The sequence below is a fragment of the Perissodus microlepis genome, chromosome 7 (genome assembly GCF_051167445.1).
Source record: "Perissodus microlepis isolate ML-2025 ecotype Zambia chromosome 7, ASM5116744v1, whole genome shotgun sequence".
NCBI classification, from domain to species: Eukaryota; Metazoa; Chordata; class Actinopteri; order Cichliformes; family Cichlidae; genus Perissodus; species Perissodus microlepis.
In genome coordinates, this window is record NC_140467.1 from 22,084,521 (window position 1) to 22,105,312 (window position 20,792).

The 20,792-nt window shown below is 39.6% G+C and overlaps 1 protein-coding gene across 4 annotated transcripts in view; it reads right to left on the reverse strand.

The window, feature by feature from the left end:
- Window positions 1-20,792, reverse strand: part of LOC146383060 (alpha-1,3-mannosyl-glycoprotein 4-beta-N-acetylglucosaminyltransferase C-like) — a 76,054-nt gene that overhangs the window by 46,872 nt on the left and 8,390 nt on the right. Inside the window, exon 3 of one of the 4 annotated variants that reach the window (XM_084934189.1) lies at window positions 13,443-13,531. The exons of the other annotated variants lie outside the window; for them this stretch is intronic. The gene's annotated coding sequence lies outside the window, so the exon portion shown is untranslated. The remainder of the gene's footprint in view (window positions 1-13,442; window positions 13,532-20,792) is intronic. 4 annotated transcript variants of the gene reach the window in all.

Sequence of the window (20,792 nt, forward strand, 5' to 3'; positions counted from 1 at the left end):
GACAGCAGTGTCACGAAGCGTTCAAGGGATAAGAAAAGCCTCCACGCTTTTACTGCTCAAATTAACACCCAAGGTAGTGATAACCAAAATCATGATTGCATGCCAAGAAGAAGATGGATAAATAACAATTCTGAAATTCAGACTTGTATTTATGGAGCAGGTATAATAAAGTTACCCCCCTCCACTACTATTAAAGATGATATCATGAGTTAGGCACAATGTTTAAAGTGTAAGGAGCAGCATGCATGTGGACCTGCTAAACTGAGCAAGTAAAATACAAAGTAGGCTTTGTATTTTATCAAACAACAGGACACCATCTGCACCATCCATCCATTTTTTGTCGGTCTGGGCCTTGGGAATTGGAACAGCAGTCTATGAAGAGATGCCCACACCTCCCTTTCCACGGCTACCTCTTCCACTTCTTTGGTGGGACACCAAAGAAGTGGAAGGGGTCTCTCCTCAAGCAACTAAGAGGAGACCCTAAACCTACATGTTGAAGAGATTATGACTTTTGGCTGGCTTGGGAAGGCCTTGGCATTCCCCCAGAAAAGCTAGAGGCTGGTGGCTGAGTAGAGGTCTGGGCATCTCTATAGACTGCTGCCTCAGCGACCTAGACCCAGATAAACAGCAGAGGATGGATGGATGGATTTTTATATATTATCCTGACCACTTCTATTAAAGAAACAATTGTGTAACTGTTACCCAATTAATGTTTTAGGGCCACAGCTCTGTTGGGCCCTGTTTATTCTGGACAATCTAAAATGTACTGGCTTGTTCTTAGTTTATGAAACATATGCATAAGCCCATGTTTATGGAAGGGAATTAAAATAGATAGGGACAGGCTGCAGGTAGAGGGTTGACTGCTTACAGCAAGTATTTTTTTTTCCGCCTTATAGATTTTGGATGGATGGATTTTAGCTAATGCAGCTTTAGGCTAAGTAAGACATTTTGTTGTCAAGACTGAACTTCAGTGCTCACTGTGAAACACATCTTATGAAATCCACACAAACATATTTATATTTGACATGTTCCTGTCTCACTTTGGAAAACATGTCTGACACCAGGGGTTTTGAAACTGTCATCGTGAGGTTCCCTCATCATGCTGACACGAAAATTGCCCGACTGACACAGTTTGTCGGTAATAAAACGAACCTTTAACGTGTGTGAAAATGTCACATGAAGATTGTTGAGCGGTTTTGATGGGAATTTCATATTTCAGATTAGATGAAATTGGAGTGGATTGGATTAGACTGGATATACCTATAATAACTTAAGTTAGAAAAAAGAAAAAACATGACTTACGGACTTTTATATAAGAGGATTTGCTGTTTGGTCCTCTAAGACGAAAAGAAGTTGAAATGCTAAACCAAACTGTCCTACATCACTTCTAAATTCTTTTTAAATTAGTAGCAATAAATGAATAGATGAATATTAATCAGCTAATACTTAGCTGCTGTAAGCCTCCTTGTTCCTAAAGATTTCATCAGCATTAACACAGGATTGTTGGGGTGGGATTTTGTTTGTGTGTTCTCAAAAGGATTAGCTGAGGACATCCCACAGTCTCACAGTTTATCTTTCCACTTTAAAGTGGAGATGTGGATGTGCTGGGAGAAAAGGTTTCTCTTTTTTTCTTTCTTGGCAGAGAGCAGAGTCTCGCTCCCTGACGGTTTTTCTTCACAGAGGCGCCGTTTTGACGAGAAGAGAAAGCGACAGAGAAGGACCTGCACATCAACCTCAGCTTCATCAATTAAGATTTTTAAGCCATCTGAAGTTACTCTCATTTTGAGTCTGAGAACTGCACGCCTGCCTGGAAGAATAATGAGAGGATGGCTCTACCAGAGGTTTACTTCGACTACGAGTATAACAATTCACTGCAGGAAGTGTAAACCATCTTCTCTCTGCTGACCGGATCAATTCTAATTTTGTTCCTAAAGTCAATACTTCCCTCATATCCCCCTTTTTTCCCCTGCAACGACCTTATTTATTGGACCTTTGTGTGGATGTAGACGGTTAAATTCAATCTGATTTTCTCACTGATCTCGTAATGTGTGATGCATTTTTGTACGGTTCTCACTTCCACTTTGTGATCTGATGTGGCACCTTTTTTGTTCAAAGACACAGATATCTCGTCCACTGTGATTCTGTTTCTCATCTTTAGGGAGACCTCCTTATGTAACACTCTACTGTGGGCTCCTCTGTGAAATGGCATGACGGCATAACTCTATTAAACAAACCTGTTCAATTCACAGCAAAAATAAAGATGAAAATTTACATTTTTTCATGAAGGAGTGATGCTGCTTCACTTTTCAAGGCTGAGTTGGAAAGAAATTAGCATATTTGAACTCTTGAGATCAAATATGCAAATATCTTCTAAATGGTATTAGAAGACAAACAACACCTATTTCCAACCATGTCAGTAAGGCAGACATGCTGGCAGCACAGGTGACTATGTTCAGGCACTGTTTACATTTCACGCTGCAGGGGGTCCTGTTGAGTCACACGGACTTCTAACTGATTTTGAGATCGTCTGTGCATTTTACAACTTTTGATTTTCAGTTATAGACTACGCACATTTGGGGGAAATTTTAATTACAGTGAATATCTAACTGAAAATGCAGTAACCAAATTTAAAGAAGTTAATTTAATGTGAGGCAAAGTACGGCTCCTACTTCTGACAGTATGTGAGAGCAAAGTTATTAATGTATTTGTGTCTTTCATGGGTTCTTTTTTCTGTATTGCACTTTTTTTTTGCAGTCTTTGTCTCTGAAGTTTGCCCAGTGGCCCAATAGTGTGGTTTGCACACTTGTCTAACTAGTAAAAGATCCCTGGTTCAGTCCTAGGAGGAAGCCCAGATCCCTTTGGGGTTGTTTCAAGAAGTGCATCTGGCATCTGCCAAATCAAACATGAGGAGTGACATCTTGTCAATAAGCGAACAGCTGAAAGAAGGTTTCATTCACAGAATGTCACCTCCTTCCTTCCTTTATTTTTATATTATTTATTTATTTAGTTAGTTTTACTATAGTTGCCTTAATTAACATGCAGAAATAAAAGTATACTCAAACTTGAGTATTAAGTATCTGTCTTCATTTATTTATATTCAGGATGTGCATGAAGCATGTTTAACCTTTGCAGTATTCATCTAAAACCTTAAAGTAGCCGTTGAGGTGTTTTAGGGTGGGTGCTGGTTGACCTTTAACCTTGATGGATTTTTTTTTTTTTTAGCCTGAACTTCATTTACTCAAGAAGCTTTGCCTATTGCCAAGCTGCCATTACATATAGGAACGGGGTCTTCACAACTTGCTGGTACACTGGTGTTACCTGAAAGTACAGCCAAGTCCCAAATGAACTTGAGCTGATAACAACATAATATGAAGATGTTTGGACCGACCCCCTCATCCCAGTCCCTCGGACTCGCCACTGGCTGTTCTAGAAGTTAAGAAGTCTCTCGGAAGAAGGGCGAAATATCCATTTGCCTTTTTCAAGCTCTCAGCACTACTATAACCCAACAAGTTCTCACTCCCAACGCTAGGTGACAAATCGTCAACATGTTACGCTTCCGGGCACACAACACGGAAGATCGGAAAAAAATGAGGAAACATGAGAACCGTTTGGAATCAATCTACACATGTTCGTTCATTTTACTTAAATCGCTTTGGAAAATACTATTTAACGTCATTAAAGTGCTGGTTAAGGTTAGGGTTAGAGCTGGAATACATGGCTGGAACGTATACAGGGAGTGCAGAATTATTAGGCAAATGAGTATTTTGTCCACATCATCCTCTTCATGCATGTTGTCTTACTCCAAGCTGTATAGGCTTGAAAGCCTACTACCAATTAAGCATATTAGGTGATGTGCATCGCTGTAATGAGAAGGGGTGTGGTCTAATGACATCAACACCCTATATCAGGTGTGCATAATTATTAGGCAACGTCCTTTCCTTTGGCAAAATGGGTCAAAATAAGGACTTGACGGGCTCAGAAAAGTCAAAAATAGTGAGATTTCTTGCAGAGGGATGCAGCAGTCTCAAAATTGCAAAGCTTCTGAAGCGTGATCATCGAACAATCAAGCGTTTCATTCAAAATAGTCAACAGGGTCGCAAGAAGCGTGTGGAAAAACCAAGGCGCAAAATAACTGCCCATGAACTGAGAAAAGTCAAGCGTGCAGCTGCCAAGATGCCACTTGCCACCAGTTTGGCCATATTTCAGAGCTGCAACATCACTGGAGTGCCCAAAAGCACAAGGTGTGCAATACTCAGAGACATGGCCAAGGTAAGAAAGGCTGAAAGACGACCACCACTGAACAAGACACACAAGCTGAAACATCAAGACTGGGCCAAGAAATATCTCAAGACTGATTTTTCTAAGGTTTTATGGACTGATGAAATGAGAGTGAGTCTTGATGGGCCAGATGGATGGGCCCGTGGCTGGATTGGTAAAGGGCAGAGAGCTCCAGTCCGACTCAGACGCCAGCAAGGTGGAGGTGGAATACTGGTTTGGGCTGGTATCATCAAAGATGAGCTTGTGGGGCCTTTTCGGGTTGAGGATGGAGTCAAGCTCAACTCCCAGTCCTACTGCCAGTTTCTGGAAGACACCTTCTTCAAGCAGTGGTACAGGAAGAAGTCTGCATCCTTCAAGAAAAACATGATTTTCATGCAGGACAATGCTCCATCACACGGGTCCAAGTACTCCACAGCGTGGCTGGCAAGAAAGGGTATAAAAGAAGAAAAACTAATGCATGGCCACCTTGTTCACCTGATCTGAACCCCATTGAGAACCTGTGGTCCATCATCAAATGTGAGATTTACAAGGAGGGAAAACAGTACACCTCTCTGAACAGTGTCTGGGAGGCTGTGGTTGCTGCTGCACGCAATGTTGATGGTGAACAGATCAAAACACTGACAGAATCCATGGATGGCAGGCTTTTGAGTGTCCTTGCAAAGAAAGGTGGCTATATTGGTCGCTGATTTGTTTTTGTTTTGTTTTTGAATGTCAGAAATGTATATTTGTGAATGTGGAGATGTTATATTGGTTTCACTGGTAAAAATAAATAATTGAAATGGGTATATATTTGTTTTTTGTTAAGTTGCCTAATAATTATGCACAGTACTAGTCACCTGCACACACAGATATCCCCCTAAAATAGCTAAAACTAAAAACAAACTAAAAACTACTTCCAAAAACATTCAGCTGTGATATTAATGAGTTTTTTGGGTTCATTGAGAACATGGTTGTTGTTCAATAATAAAATTATTCCTCAAAAATACAACTTGCCTAATAATTCTGCACTCCCTGTATTACCGCGGGACCATCATTCTACTGTATTTCACCCATAACCCGGCACGTAGCATAAGAATGCGGAAGGTCACCTTTCGCGTTCCTCAGGAACGTCGCGGGACGTGACAAATCGTCAGGATGTTACGCCTCGGCAGTGAGAACGGGCTGTATAACCTGGATGAATGCAAATCTACACAGACAGCTGTTTACTCAGTATTCACAGGGATGGTTGTTCAGTATCTGACCACCAGGGGTGCAACAATACTCGTATCGATATTGAACCGTTCGATACAGTGCTTTCGGTTCGGTACGCATATGTATCGAACAATACAAAATTTTTAATTTATTTTATCAACTTTCCTTCTGAGATGCTGTCTGTGTTGAGCGCTCAGTGGATCTGCGCTCGACAGTGCAGCCTAGGCGGAGTAGTCGAACGCAGATTCACTGAGCGCAGGGCACGCTAGCGAGACAGAAGTTAAGCTCTCGTTGCAACATGGCAAATTGAACCTCCCCCACCCTCATTCAGATCTGGCGTTTGGAACTATTTTGGTTTTCATGGGACGTATGACCCTGAAGGTAAGCGCGTCATGGACTAAAGTAAAACAGTATGTTGGATGTGCCACGCAATGCTCAATTACATGGGTGGGAGCTAGTGTGTTAGCGCAGTTAGCTCGTTAACGCGTTGGACGTCCAGCCCCACGCACGGGGCGATTCGCGGTAGCTCGTTAACGGAGATTTGCCGTGTTGTGGCGTTAACGTCATTTCAACGAGATTAATCTCTCTTGTGGGAACACAACGAATATGACTGCACATTTACGCCGACATCATCCTAGTGCAAAGACAAGTGGAAGCAGACAAAAACAACAAGCACGCATGCTACAAACTTTACCCAAGTCATTTAGACAGCCGTTAGCACATGATTCTCCTTATGGGGACCTGATGTTTAATATGCTGCTGAGAATATAGCCCAGAAGAAGCGTATAGTATAGCTTTTATTTTGGAAAGAGACATTTCTCTGTAATAAACTCTCTTTTCCAAAGATGAGTGATTCCTCAATCAGATACAGGGCTCGCAAAATCGCTAGCCCGACGTCCCGGGGCTAGCGATTTTTCCAGTCGGGCTACCAAAATCTATCTCAGCCCTGCCCGCCGGCCTATTGTAGGAAGGTAAAATATATGTCAATGCTTTTGCATTCTTTCGGAAATGTAGCTGGGTAATTATGTCATTGGCATCGGTGAGCCACTGTCAATATGTGACATATTGAAATCGCGTTTGAATTTGCGCTTGTTTTTTGCTTTCACTTTGCAATCGCGCGAACTGTGTATAGAGAGAGACAGCACTGATTGGTGAGTGATGATAATTTGCGCACCAATTCCTCTGACATCGTCTTATCAATCGTTAGCTTACTATGCAAACATGACAAGTGAAATCTCCCGCAGCAAGCTTAAACATGTGAGAGGTTGATCGCGCAGAGAATCGCTGAGCGTTATGTGAGTGCGTGTGTAAAAGCAGCAGGATATATATTTTAGTTCTGCTGAGCCAAATAAGACAGGTCAGGGTGAAGAAGTGACAGCCAAAGAAAAGCTTACCACAAAACGGAAAAGTTATGACAAATCAGACTATAAGGCAAAAAGAAAGTGCAGCTTTATGGTTTCATGGACAAAAGAATTTCTGTGGCTGCAATATGACGAGCTAAATAACCAGGGGTGCGCATAAGTGGTCCGCAGGTGCGCATTCGCTGTCAAAATAAAAAACGGGCACAAGATAAGAAGTTGCAATGCGTGTTTGCGTACATAAGATTTTCAGGAGGAGGACAGACATTTGTTTAGAACTCTTAAAGATGTTGAAGAAGCTCCTTTAAGCAATTACTGTGATGTTCCTCCACCTCCAAAGAAATGTCAGAAGGAGTCCGAACCACAAAAGAAGCACGTATTCTCGGAAAAGTAGTTGCAGGAGGTGAGCTGGCTTCAAACAAATGATGAACGCACAGAGATGTGGTGCAGAATGTGCCGTGAAAATTTAATAAATGACAAATTAAAAAGGCATGAACATTTTTTTTTTGTATCGAAAAAATATCGAACCGTGACACCAAAGTATCGAACCGAACCGTGAATTTTCTGTATCGTTGCACCCCTACTGACCACCCATCTAAATATTGTTGCAAACTACAAGAAACCACCAGCTCCTAACATTGCTTAGATCCTAACACGCAGACATCTTCTTTCTGATTTGTAGAGACCTTGGCTTGAGGACAGCTGGATTCAAACCATCAGATCTGACACAAGAAAAGTAATTTTAAAGAGCAACTCCCACTGTAACCCCTTTAAAGTATGTTGGGAGTTTCATTTTTTTATAGCTGCTCTAAGAATGTGGTGAGCCAGCGCCTTTGTTCCCGTAGAAAATAACTCTGTAATGCCTTTTTTTTCTTGCTGCCCACATTCACGATAATCAAAAGGATCTGTCAGGAAACTTTGAAACTGGGTCCTTCACAAGGTGTGGCTGTCTGGCAAACCTGCCACCAACAGAAGAGACAGGCTGAGCTTGTTAGGACTGGAGGAGCCGCATATTGTATATAGCTGCCAACTGGGATCTTTAAACATCGCAGCAAGGCAAACTTTGCATCATCTTGCACACAATAATCTCAGAACAATTGCCAAACCATACTGCCCCAGTTTAAGCACATTCTGCTTTATATTATGCATGCCTGCAAGCTGAAAGAAAAGAATCTTCTACTGTTAAACTGTATTTGAATCTGTATGCTGTCTGCTTTTATCCTTTACCTTTTTATGGATTTTATTTTTCTTTGCTTGTCTTGTGTAGTAGGGGAATTCCAACACTGAAAGGAAAGGGTGATATGTAGAAAACAATGTGTGTAGAAATAGGGTCTGGTGTGGAATAATGCAGTTTGTCCCACCTACTCACAGACTAATAGTAGAGGTCGACCTTTTCCTTTCGCGTGTCTTTCCTATCAAACACGACCGGCTGCGAAGTTAAGCGTGACTAAAGCCGTCTACAGTTTAATGACTGAATCAGCAGAAGGCCTTGTGAAATCTGTGTTCTTAATGAAACCTGAAAGCCAACTAACAAAGTCTCAACAGACAGAAAAAAATGATGCATTCAGGTGCATCTTGCATACTTGTAAAATTAAACATTTTCAATTCCCCATTCCTTGAATTACTGTCAATGTTCCTATGTCGTGACTTGATGACTACTGTTTTTAAGCCTTGTGGCGAGAATAAGGCACGGCGGGACCACGGAGTATCATTTAGAGCCATCTTTATTCACATCTCACCACAACACAACCCCCACACACCTGAGTCCCCGTGTTTTAACCCGGCGGGCGTGATTACGGATGCCGTGCAGGTGCGTCCGCCCTCCCTGCACGGCACCGCAGACCACGCCCCACCACAAGCCTCTAGTTTGGAATTTTGGTCATCACCGTCCTGTTTTTTGCAATCCAGTGACAAATCTGAATGGTGAATGGAATGAAAATAGTATAAAATGATACAAAAGTCACCACAAACTACTGTGAAAGTGTGTGAGGCTCACCCAACATTACGCAAATTACATTTATTGACCGTCAAGGAACCAAACTATTTTGGTAACTAAAATATAATTTATAACTAATATGGCAGTATTTTAACACCCGAAAATAGATGAACTGGGGACTGATCACAGAATAGAAATAGTAGTAAAAGGGCACAGAGAAGAAGAAGAACCTTAAGAGGCTGAAATTTAAAGCAGAGTATATCTGAAAAATATTACCAGCATTTTACTTCTTCTACATTTTTTCATGTTAAAGCTTTATACCAGAATTAATTAAATTAATTTTTCTCCTCCAAATTCTACACATAATACCCCATAATGACAAAGTGAAACAAAAATATTATTGGAAAAAACATATATAACATGTGCATAAGTATTCACAGCCTAGATTCAATACTTAGTTGAAGCACCTTTGGAAGCAAATACATGCTGAAGTCTTTGACTATGATGCTACAAACTTGGAAACCCTATTTTTGGGAAGTTTCTTCCATTTTTCTTTGAAGAACCTCTCAAACTCAGTCAGGATCAGGAGGTTCGGTGCACAGACATGTTCAGATCTCTCTAAAGTAGGTTCAAGTCTGGGCTCTGGCTGGTTAACTCGTGGACATTTACCCAATAGTCCTGAAGCCACTCATTTTGTTATCTTGGTAGTGTGCTTAGGGTCATCGTCCTGTTGGAAGCTGAACTTTCGCCCTAGTTGAAAGTCTAGAGCGCTCTGGAGCAGGACATCATCAAGGATATCTTTGTACATTGCTACATTCATCTTTCCCTTAACCTTGACTAGTCAGTGTCCCAGTTCCTGCTACTGACAAACATCTCCACACAATGCTTTAATGTAGAAATGGTATTGGACAGGTGATGAGTTGTGCCTGGTTTCTTCCAGACAAGATACTTGGCATTTAGGAAAAAGAGTTCAATCTTTGTTTCTTCAGACCAGAAAATGTTGTGTCTCATTGTCTGAGAGTCTTTCAGGTGCCTTTTGGCAATCTCCAGGCTGACTGTCATCTGCCTTTTACTGAGGAGTGGCTTCCATCTAGCCACTCTACCACAAAGACACAAATATTGGTGGAGTGCTACATAAAATGTTTTCCTTTTGGAAGGATTGCCTCTCTCCACAGACTAATGCAGGAGTGCTTTCAGGTCCTCGGTCACCTCGCTGACTAAATACCTTCTACCCTGATTGCTCAGATTGGCTGGGCGACCAGCTCTTAAAAGAGTCCTGATGTAACGATATATCTATCTTTGGGCAATAAGCATCTATCAATGACTGTCTGTAGCCATAAATCTTTCTACTCTAGTTCTGTCAGGAAGTTTACTGCATTAAAAGTGAAAAATTACAATACAATGAAAGCTTATAATGTTAAAAAGTATATATAAAAATTTCCATCATCATTGCCACACCAGTGGGCCAACTGTGGCAGAAATATGAATAAGAGAAACAGACTGACCAATTTAGCGTAGGACATATTTTTCAGATTAAAAATACCCCAAAGGCCCCCTCAGTCACTTACATGCAAACTAGAATCATTTATGTAATTTATTTCACATACTGGAGGGCCAAAGTAAAAAAGAAAAATCACTATTTTATTGTAAGCATAGACTATATCTGGTTAGTTGTGTAAAGTTCATTTCAAATTGCAGTTTGACACACTTAAAGCTAGATCCTGAGTGCATTTCTGCTTTATGCTTCTACTTTTAAAATGCCCTTAAGGGCTGTTTTGCAGAAGAAGTACTCAATGAAGTCAAGGGTAACAGAATAATAGAATGAAAGAAGCCAGCTTACTTTTATTTGTCTACATATGACAGTTGGGGGGGAAAAAGAAGATGGGCAGCAGCTTTTCACTCTGAGAATTCAAGAGCCTTTTACTGTTTTTCTCTTCTGAAATGACTCAAGATAGATGGCGAAAAGCACGAGTTGGAAGGGCACTGGATTGAGAAGTAAATCTTCCTTTACATCACTTATGAAGAATTTCTCTTTTGTTAAAAAGTATTTGATCATACTTATTATTTAAAGTGTTAAATAAATCTTAAGGATTAAAAAAATGTCCTTTAAATTGTTTTTTTTAAATAACCCTAAACCGTTAAGAATCTGTTATTGTTAATTTACACATGTGGTCTTCCTACTGTGACATCTCAAAATGTCTTCCTCGAATAAGGAATTATTTGTTTTAGTTAGAACAGCTGTGGCCTTACCTAAGCTTGCACTACTTGCAGTGCACTACCAAGTGTCCAGATGCTGGTGCTTGTTGCAATCAAAATGAATGAATGCTGAAAGTTTCAAATGTTCAAAGGTTATCATATTGACTACATATTTTGCTGAAGAGGAGGAGCTAATAATTTTTGAGCCAGTAGGGTCGGCCCCCCTGGCAGTCATGGTTTCTAGAAAAAAATGTGTATTCCTCAGCTGGTTGGTGACTGGCTGTTGGTTATTACTAGTTGAAGTTGGTTGCAAACAGGCGTATGGAGGTCACTGTCAGGTTGCTCTGGTTCCCCACAGTTTGCCTGGAAGATGACAACATATCTATAAACATCTCCTTACCACTTGGTAAGTAGTTGGCAAGTGTTTGCAGACAAGCTTGCATCATCTATGCAACAACCAACCATGGCAACCTGCCAACACCTAAACCAATTACAACGAGGTTTTTGGTGCAGCACCCTTTTTGTGACCAGTTTTACATACTGTATCAGCAGCCAGGGACTTCCAGCAACCATTTACCAACTGATTGGGGAATGTTTTTTTCCCGAGCCAACTGTGATTGCCAGGGGGTCACTAACCCATTTTATGGTCTGAGTGAGTGAGCCCTAACAGCATCAGATTTTTTTTATGTATTTTTACTCAATGATGTTTTCTTTTGTGGCACTGTTTGTTAAATTGTCAAAATTTTTGTTTTCTATGTAGTCAGGGGACTGGCAGCGTGCTCATATTTGCAAAAATCACTCAACTATAATTTTAGTAGAGTGAAAATTTGTTGTGTTCTGTTTCAGACAATATAACCCTGTCAAAAATGTAGAAAACACAGAAAAACTATCGCTGAACAACATGATAGAGTTCAAAATAAACAAGGGTTACCTACAATGCCAGAGCCTGGAATATCCAGAATAGAAAGCAATTGTTGATCACAAAGTGATGTGCAGTGAATAAAGGAAGGAGACTTGGACATAGAGCACAAAAAGAAACATTGAAGTTCACTTACATCTCCAGATAATATATAAGATGAACCACCAGCAGGTGATACCTGTGGCTGCAAAAAGACATCTGATCCTGTCTGTGGGAAAACAGGAATTGACTCTGACCTTAATGAAAAATGTTCTGATGACATTATTGGCTCTGTCACTCATTTTTGGGTAATACTATTAAATTATGTTAATTCAAAGATTCAGAAAGAAGGTATTGGCCATTGACTAATGACTTGTGATTAAGAGGTTGCAAGCTAAACAGCACATCACAATCAGATCCACACTTCACTCATCACAATCCAGTTTGAAAATACAGAGGATGGTGAGGACAAAGATCACTCAGGCTGACGGGGTTTCACTAAGTCATAGGTGTAAAGTAGTGAAAAGGCAAGAATAATCCAACAGAAACTAAGACAAAAGGACACTTGACTTCCGTACACAAACTTTCTGAAACCAAATAAGTCGCCAACTGCTGGTTATTAGGAAGAATGCAGGTTTAAAGAAGCTCCCCTTTGGCTTCACTTTTCAGACCCAGAGGCTATATTCATCTTTCATATACAGTCTAGAAATCCTACTCGATATTCAGCTGGAAAACATAATGGCACTACTCTACAACAAGTTAACACTGATACACAGCACAGCACTACTGCAGACAGTAAAAATGGTAAAGAAGAAAATAGAATTTGACAGCTCAGTAGCAGGCAGGCGTCTGTTATGAAATCCTCCCTGGGATTTGCAAAAAGAGGGGTAAAAGCAAGCTCTGAATGTCAAATGCTTATCTGATCCAATCACTGACGGGTTTCAGTTTTTGAAGAGCATATCCATGCTAATTAACGCAATAATCCCTGATCTGAAACACCGTCGAACACATGTCACAGACCATGTGTTTGACTCGTGTGCTCTTCACAGTTCAGCAGGGTGCTGATATAAATGGAGGATTGATAAGCTTCCATCTGATTGTCCTTCTGGCTTCAAATTTATGGCCCACTCAGTGATTACTGAACTGTTAAGTAACTAATTTGCTCATTATGAACAGCATTATCATTGCTTATCATTCATTTATATTGACTTCTGTAGGAAAAATCTGACTGACGGATTTTTTTGTGGCTGCTTTTTTAGTCCATGACAGTCAGCGCACGTTGGTCTAAGGCATGAATACTCATAAATAAATATATAAACCAGTCAGAATAGTATGACTCCGAGGACCGCAATGCTCCTTGGTCAGGAAGATGTCGATTCACTGCAGGGGTCTAAATTATGATAGCCATAAATTTGAATATTCTCCCCACTCGTTTCAGTGTAGATAACACTTACACAAACCTCTCTGTTACTGCCAGTAATCTAAAACTAACCTAAAATCTAAAACCTCAGTCATCAGGAAAAAGGACAATTTTTTCAGTCAATCACAGTGAAATGTTAGTCTCAGACTACCTCGCCAATCTGACCTTGTTTCCTTCCACAAGAAGCGGTTTAGAGACTCCTGACTCCTCTGCTGGACAGCCTTCTTCTGACTGTTCTTCTTTATTTACATTATCTGTAAGAAGTCCATTAATAAGGGTAAATTAAACATTTTTCACATCATCTGTGATCAAATTGCTTCTCCGTCTCTCTGCCAATACAGCTAAATGTCTGGATCCTCTGACGGTGTGGTCACTTTCAGCCTGCCTGATCGTGTTTGGGAAACAAATGTTCCAGTTTCCTCACAGTGTTTTAAAGTGAATTGCCTCACCTCCACAGAAACCTTGAGTCTTGCTATGATTTGATGCAGAGAAGGTCTGTCATTGCTTAGAATAACAATTGGACTTCTGACACGATTCTATTTGGTGAATAAAACGTGAGGCACAGCAATGGCAGCACTTCTAACAAATGAGCAAAGGTTGCAAGATTATTTCCTTGAACCAACTTTTGATGCATGTATCTGTGAACAGTTTAACAGGTCATATAACTTAAATTTTTGAGGTTTGTACAGAGCAGCTCACAGTCATTTAATAATGGAGACTTTGGCAATGTTCCTTCTTTGTGTTGCATCATACAACGCTTTGTTATTTCCAGATCTACTGTATAGGACATGCTACCCCAGTGTCCCCTACATACTCCAATGAGTTTGCACTTTTTAAATTTTTATCTTTGCACACAATTTAATCAAACTCTTCTCATCTCTTCTTTTATGTTCCTCTTATAATCAACGTCCCTTTTTTAGACTTTTAAATTGTTGCTTTGCATGCAAAACAATTTCTTGTCAACAAATGTCGCAATTTTTCAGCAAAAAATTATTTTGCAAAAGATGATTGGTGCACTTCACTGATCTTGTCCTCATCCACGTTCCCTTTTTCAGCCTCACGTGACTTTCTCATAATTACTTTTCCCAACAGAGGTGAAAGCGGCTATTTGAATCATTAGACATGGATGCTCGGCTCTCCTCTCCTCCTATCTGATATAATCATATATCATCGATTGAGATCATCTCTAAAATGTAACCTTCAGCATGGAGGTGAATCCACTGTGGGAAAGTTTCTTAAAGTGAATAGGGGCAAATGTCAGAAAAATCAATTATCATGATATAGTAACTAACCATGGTTGGTAATGTTGCAAAATATGGGTAGATTTCTTTTAGGTACTTTCTTTGTAGGTAAGTCAAATTGCTGCTTTTTCTATCCATTAAGCAGTTTAGCATTAGGACAGCTCTTTCAAAGGATAGATTCTATTTTCAAACTAGATTATGCACAAAACGTCTTTTAAAGGAAGCCAAAAGCACAGATCTATACAAAAAAATGGGTTTTAAAAGAAACATTCTCCATCAGAATGTGGCATCAGGATCTGCACTTGATAGATGGTTTGCAAGTTGCTCTTTGTTTTCTATAGAGGACATATTCATGTGTCTGACTGCACAGTAAGCTTAGCATTAAGCATATATGATACATAGACAGATACATAGATATGCATATGGTGGTTTTTGTATGTAATTATATATAATGCCACACATCATAATTATCTTAATCATCATTTCTTTTGTCAGTGTCTTTTGAGCTGCTCTCTTTTTTAAACATCACTTTTTTGTCTATTTTTCCTTTTTTTTTTGAGAAAATGTCCTTGAGTTGAAAAAAAACCCCCCATTCTAACAATATTTCATCTTATTGCATCTTATTGCAAGAGAGATGCACTTCAGAAGAGAAAAAAAAGATGATGACCAAAGATGAAAATTTGCTCAAAATTGCTTTCTCTCTGGACACAAAGATCCACAGATAATACAACAGAGAGCGAGTAAAATGTAAGAATGGATGGATATATTAAAATGCCACAAAACTCTTAGTACTATCATACGAAAATTTGTCAATATTTATAAAAACAAAAATGACAGGAAAAAAGAATCATTCTGCTCTAGGGCTGTGAGGTCAGTACTTACCTGCGCATTTTGATGAAATATTTAATATGATTCATGCTTTAAGATATGTATTTATGGAAACGATATGGCAGAGTTCCCATTGGCTGGTCAGTAATGTCTTGCCCTACCCAGTGAGCTACACAGTACCAGAAGTTTTTGGCACTGACAGGCGAAATCAAGAGGATTATGTGCTCCGCCTGCCAACACAGTCTTTTGATCAGAGGCCAGGTAATATCAGACAATCTACATTAATCCTACCCCCCCACCCCTCCCTTGGTTCCTGTTCTCATTCTGGCCGACCTCCTCTCTTACCAGGTTGTTATCAGATGGAGGGATAATTAAGCCTTGTGGGACTACAATAAGCCTTCCTCTTCTAAGTTGTCAAAAGTTAGAGGGAGGCAGACCAAACGCCTTTGAAACACAACTGAAATAAAAGAGCTAATCTGACAGAGACAACAAACGTATTATTGACGATGCCTGATTTCCCTTTGACCTTTATCTTACTTCAGGATAAAAGTTCAGTCAGACTCGGGGCAGATTTTGTAATCAAAGCCTTCTAAACAAACCTGCAACGAGGAGAACTACGCACCAGCGTTTCTTACTGAAATATGAAAGAACTCCCAAAAATGAAGAATTAATTTTAGCAAAAGATGAATCTGTTTTATATCATTTTAATTATGATAGTTTAAGGTTTTGGACTGAAATCTATTTTCTAAGGCTGACAGTTTAATATATTGTTAAGTGGTGCGGCGCTCCCTTATTCCTTCTTGAAGTCACAAAAGGGTTACAGTTTGCTCATGGCTAAATATCAGAGATGGGAATTTGGAGGGATACATTCACTTTTGGAGCCAGCCTCACATGACCATCACATGACCATCAGAGTAACTGCAGTTTTTGGCACTTTTTCACCGAGTTATTTTTTTCATTTCCCAACCTAACTTCAACTCTAAATGGATTTTGGACTCCACACCTAATGATGTGCAGGGACATACAGGATAATACATATAGTACTGTGCAAAAATCATGAGACAACTCTCATTTCTTCATATTTTGCTTCCAAAAGTTCAGAAGATGATTTTTTTCTTGTCTGTTAAGATCTTTAACACTAACCTATGAATTATTACAGAAAAACAAAGGCACACTGGCATGGTGGCCTCACAAGAAGGTCCTGAGTTCAATTCCACCATCAGGCTGGGGTCTTTCTGTGCGGAGTCTGCATGTTCTCCCTGGGTACTCTGGCTTCCTCCCACAGTCCAAAGACATGCAGTTAGTGGGGATAGGTTAATTGGAAACACTAAATTAGGTTAACACTAAATTGCCCATAGGTGTGTTTGCTGGAGTGAATGAGAAGACAGTGAATGGTTGTCTCTGTCTGTGTTAGCTCTGCGACAGACTAGCGACCTGTCCAGGGTGGACTAGTGATGTGTGCAAACGAAACGGCTCTTAGAGCCGGGTCTTTGACGTGAACGACGCGAGCCGGATCCTTATCGCGAGCCGTGGGGTTTTTTTTTTTTTTCTTTCTCTCACCCTCTCTCTTGCACTTTTTTTCCGCTTCACTCCGCATGCGAGCCTTGTGCTTTGCGCTGGGAAGAGGGGGGAGGGGTGGTAGTTACACTCGCAGTAGCACAGGAACAGAGCAGGAGGGAGAGAGAGAGAAAGAGAGCCAGGGGCAACAACGTCACATTAGAAAGGTATAGTGATAATCCACAACTATTTTCAGTTGTGGATGATAAAGGATTCATAAAGTTTATTCATGCAGGCCCATATGACAGATAATATGCATGTTCTTTTTGTTTTCATATTTTAATTTATATTTAATTGTGTTGTGGTTTGCAGTGTTTTGTGTTGTTTCACTTTAAATTTGTTTAAAAGGAAAAAGCTGGAAATGTAAATAGTTTAAAGTTGAAATCTGAATAGTTGGTTTTTGTATTATATGATTTATTTATTACATTTTATGTGGAGTGAATAAATCAAAGTATATTTACGGTGGCCCCTACAGACAAAGCACGTACAAACTCCAAAACACGTACGAACTCAAAACACGTAAAAACTCCAAAACACGTACAAAAGACAACAGAAGTGCTCCAGGATGCTAGGCGCAGTGTTGAGCGCGGTAGTGTGTGGTAGTAACAGGTGAATGAACTTTTGAATTATTATTTGAATATATATGAGTGCTTGTGTATAAATACACAAACAATACACATATGCTTTCAATTGTGTAATTTAAGTGATCTAGTAGCTCTGTTTTGGAAGTTCAGTTAACGCTAGAAATGTGTTTTGGAGTTTGTACGTGCTTTGTCTTTAGGGGCCACCGCATATATTTATATATAAACATATATAAATAAAACCACTTTTATTTTATATTAGTAATTCCTTTTGTGCATAATTTTATATTATTGTTAATAATAAATAAATGAAAGCAACAAAACAACCTGAAGAGCCGGTTCGGAGCCGAAAGAGCCGGCTCTTTTTAGTGAGCCGAGCCGAAAGAGCCGGTTCTCTAAAAAGAGCCGGAAATCCCATCACTAGGGTGTATACCGCCTCTCGCACTAAGACAACTGGGATAGGGTCCAACAAAACTAGATATGTCTATCATTGTGTGCACTGTGTAAAAATAATAGGGAAACTGGACAATCTGGGTACAAAGAAGCAGTGGGAAGCCTAAGAAAAATTACAGCAAATGAAAATTATCCAAAAGTCATGTCCTTCAGAAACAGCAAAAATACAGAAGCGTCCAGTTCTACCCCTCAGCCTCCCAGCAGATGCACTTGTGGTATGAATTTAAAAATCCTACGTCGCTTTGTTCTCAAGTTATCGCGTGCATACTTGGATAGGAAAAGCACACACTACAACATTATCAGTTACAGATCAGCTTCCCAGAGCTGGATCTCAACATTACTGAAACAGTGTGGGATCTTCTCAGCAGAGAACAGAACAAAACACAGCTTTTAAAGAGCTTTGGAATGTCCTCCAAGAAGCCCGGAGAACTATTCGTCAGGACTACTTAATGATATCACAGAAAAGCTTGCCTGAGAGAGTTCAGACTGTGTTGAAGAAGAAAGGTGTTCAGAACACATCGACTTTCAAGCTTGTTAGAACTGTACAAAATGCTTCCACATGCTTCAGTAAATAATTGCACATATTTCCCATTTTTATATAAAAATAAGGAAATTGGTGCAAGACTCACAAAATATATAGTTTCTGTATTTAAAAAAACCCAGAAGACTGTAACATACTGGGTAGTGTAGACCTGTGAAATTTTAATTTAAGTGTATTCTTCCAAGAGAAGCATTTTTGGCAGGAGGATATGTATTTATGGTAATGAAGGAAGATATCTCTTAATGACATGTGGATGAGTTTTTAATAGTTTCGGGACAACAGTGAAGTTCCATGCAGTTCCACATAAATATGATGTATCAGGCTTTGGTTACAGACAGAAGCTGTTAGCAGTCAGTTCTTGGTTGGTTACTGTCTAAATCTGAGAATAGTCAGGAAAGCTATACCAGCTGTACCCTTAAATAATTAATAATTGGTCTGTTCCACTTCAATATGTGGATAGTTTGAACTATTACTTACAGACTTTATGGTCTATGGTTCTCCAATTAAATGTTTTCAGGATGCCTGTCCTTGCAAACATGCATGCTGCATGTTAATAAAAGTATTTTTTAATTCATCCCTGTGCCCCATTTTATTGATTTTTTTATTAGGAATCGCTTAGCACCGATCAACACTTAAGCTGAAAGAAAACTAAATCAAGGACTGAATGTGACCATTAATCAATCATCCACATGGTTTAGTATATTAGAAGCTACAGCAAAGCAAAGCAACCTGTGGAGAATATCAAACGTCATCGTACACGAGAATTGACCCAGAGTATTACATTTAATGCTATAAGTTATTTGCCAAAGTACTATGTAATTCAGCAAATAAATACATTTACAATTTAATGTCTACTTCAGAAGAACTCTGGACCATAGTGTTGGTGTCGACAATATCATAACCTTCTCTCAATCTGAAAGAGTCAGCAACAGAGAATTAATAACATTTACTGATACCTGACATGTCTGAAACCTTCCTTGGCAAACAAAAGGTTGCTGTTTGATTCTAGCTGGAGACACAAATACTCATTGGGGTTGCATCAGGAAGCGTATCTGGTGTAAAAGTGCTAAATCAAACATGCAGAGCTACCTGTTGTAGCAACCCTTTGTGAGGAGGGAGGAGTCAAAAGCAGCTTAACTGAAACCCAACCCAAAAAAAATTGTTTGGGGGAAAATAAAGCTTCAAAGCTTACAGTGGGTTATCTGTTCCTCAATCTCAAGTTTTTATACTAAGCTAAGCTGGTTGCAGCTTCATCTTTATTGTCAATCATTTCGTCCAACTCTCAGCATGAAAGAAAATGAGTTTTATTTAAATATACAAGTTAGATTATAAGTGCAGCATAAATCTCCTACATACTTTCCTTCCAGGAAAGGCAAAGATTAAGGTCGCACCCTGAAGCAATTGCATACACCCGATCAGCACCAATAATCTTTATGCGTGTCAAAAGTCTCCCTTTTACTGGACAAAAACAGCTGTGGGTGTTTATCATATAGGGTAGTAGTTGTGGTTGGTGTTGCTGAGAAATAGAGCTTGGAAGTTGAACACATGCTATTTAGATTCAGACGCATCAATTTCGATGAACCTTTAACCCGCATTTACGTAACTCTGAGGTATAAACCAGTAGAGCCTGTTTAACTGTTAAATTTGCAGTCATTTAGAGAAAATGGGACTATTATTTCATCTGCAGTTATATTTGGTATAGCTCTGTTCTAGGAATTCCCTGTCATTCTGCAAGCTTTACCTGGAAAGTCTAAAAAGGAGGGAGAGCAAGGGCAAAGAACAGAGCAGCCTTCACAGTCGACTGGAAATGGCACTGATCGAGTCTGAAATAACATGAAATAGGGGTGCTGTGGTAAAGCTGGGTTGCAAAGTGGCTTGCAAGAGCAGCATCAACCATATGCATCTTTTTTTAGTTATTATAATAAAGAAAGTCTTTGTCATTGGCAAAATTTTAAGTGGAGTTAAATAAGGCAACAGGACACGACAGGCAACTGACAAATTGGCAAAAGATCAAAACCAAGGACATTTCCTCTGTTTATATTTTTTCATATAACTAAAATGTTTTTTACACCTAGTTTTGCTTTTAGTTACATTAACCAGAAAAACTGTCATAACCTGAAAGAACTAAATGCTCTTCTTCAATGCTTCAAAATACAAATAAAATGATATTAACAGAAAAATGTTCTCACAGGATCTGAGTTCTCAACACATCTCCTTTTGCCTCAGGTAGGTCAGAACTGATAAGCATTCAAGGGTTTGTAAAAATCAAAGTGTTATTCTGCTTGTTTTCTTTAGACTTCTGATTCACAGCCCA